Here is a 1354-nt window from a genome sequence, read left to right as displayed (position 1 = left end):
GTAAGAAGCTTTGCTGCAATCTCAAAGGCACATGGTTTGAATCCACCAGCTCCTCTACAGGAGAAGGATGGGCAATCTCTTCCCAAGTGACTGAATGTAGTGGAGGATCAGCGCCCACTCGACAGCACACAACAGCAACATGATAATATAGTACTAGATTTTTTAAATGATTGCTATCTTTAGAAAAGCATATTTACCTTTTCCTCAAGTCAGTGTTCTTAACTTGGTGTTTTAACTTTTTCAAACACCTTCCCGAATATTTTTTTAATTTTAGTTTAGTCAGTATAACTGAAATTTATGGGTTTTGAATGGATTTAACCAGTTAGCCTTAATAAAGTTAATAATATTTTGTAACCAGTCATCTAAAAAACATTGCTGATGTGTTTTGGGTTGGTTTTGTTTTGGGGGGTTTTTCACTCTTTAAGGTGCGCACTTATTCAACTGTTTAACAAAAAATATTGGATTAAGTATAATTTACACAAAAGCAAGGCTCCTTGCCACCCCTGTCCGAGCGTGGACCTGGGTAGGGGATGGGGCCTTTCTGCTTAGGAGAAGGGAGAGGATTTTGGAAAGGCAGGCGCTTCCTGTCATATCGCCATGTTGTGATTATTTGGAATGACTATTTAAAAAAGGAAAGAACAATGTACAACCAAAGTCCTGGGCCACACTGGAGATCGGGGTTGATTCTTGCTCCACACCAACTGCTGTCACCCTCACCATTCCAGTTTTTAAATCCTGAGTCAAGTAAAAAAAAAAAAATTTAAAAAAAGAAACAGAAAGGTAACAAATAAAGCCTTACCAATTAACATCTCCTTTGGGGTTTTTTAATTTTAAAAAAAATTTATTAATTTGAATGAAAATTTACAGAGATTTTGGATTTCCATTCATTCATTGTTGCACTTTCCCCCCTGCCCACCACTCCCCTCCAGTTTGTTCTTCTCTTTGGAAAGTAAAAGAAAACTTCTTTCATTGTTTCATTGTGTGAGCCCATCACCAGAATCCATCATCCATCACGATGCCCTTGGTCCAGCCAGAGACGTACAGGGACAGCACGGCCTGGATGGCGACACACCTGGCAGGGTGTTGAAGGCCTGGAATATGATCTGGGTCCTCTTCGGGGAAACCTTGGGGTTCAGGGGGGCCTCCATTAGCAGCACAGGGTGCTGGGCCACACGCAGCTCGTTGTAGAAGGTGTGGTGCCAGATCTTCTCCATGTCGTCCCAGTTGGTGACAATGCCCTGCTCAATGGGGTGCTTGAGGGTCAGGATGCCTCTCTTGCTCTGGGCTTCGGCACCGCGTAGGAGTCCTTGTGGCTCACGCCCACCGTCACGCCCTGGTTGGAGGGGAAGACAGC

The 1354-nt window shown here is 43.5% G+C and overlaps 1 pseudogene; it reads right to left on the bottom strand.

Annotated features, from left to right (window-relative positions):
* Nucleotides 1-990: 990 nt before the first annotated feature.
* Nucleotides 991-1354, bottom strand: part of LOC102843161 — a 62391-nt pseudogene continuing 62027 nt past the window's right edge.

The sequence above is a fragment of the Elephantulus edwardii genome, unplaced genomic scaffold (assembly GCF_000299155.1).
Source record: "Elephantulus edwardii isolate Elephantulus edwardi_28Jun2011 unplaced genomic scaffold, EleEdw1.0 scaffold00001, whole genome shotgun sequence".
NCBI classification, from domain to species: Eukaryota; Metazoa; Chordata; class Mammalia; order Macroscelidea; family Macroscelididae; genus Elephantulus; species Elephantulus edwardii.
The sequence above is the reverse complement of the archived record's forward strand: the minus strand, read 5'-3'. Positions and strand labels throughout refer to the sequence as shown.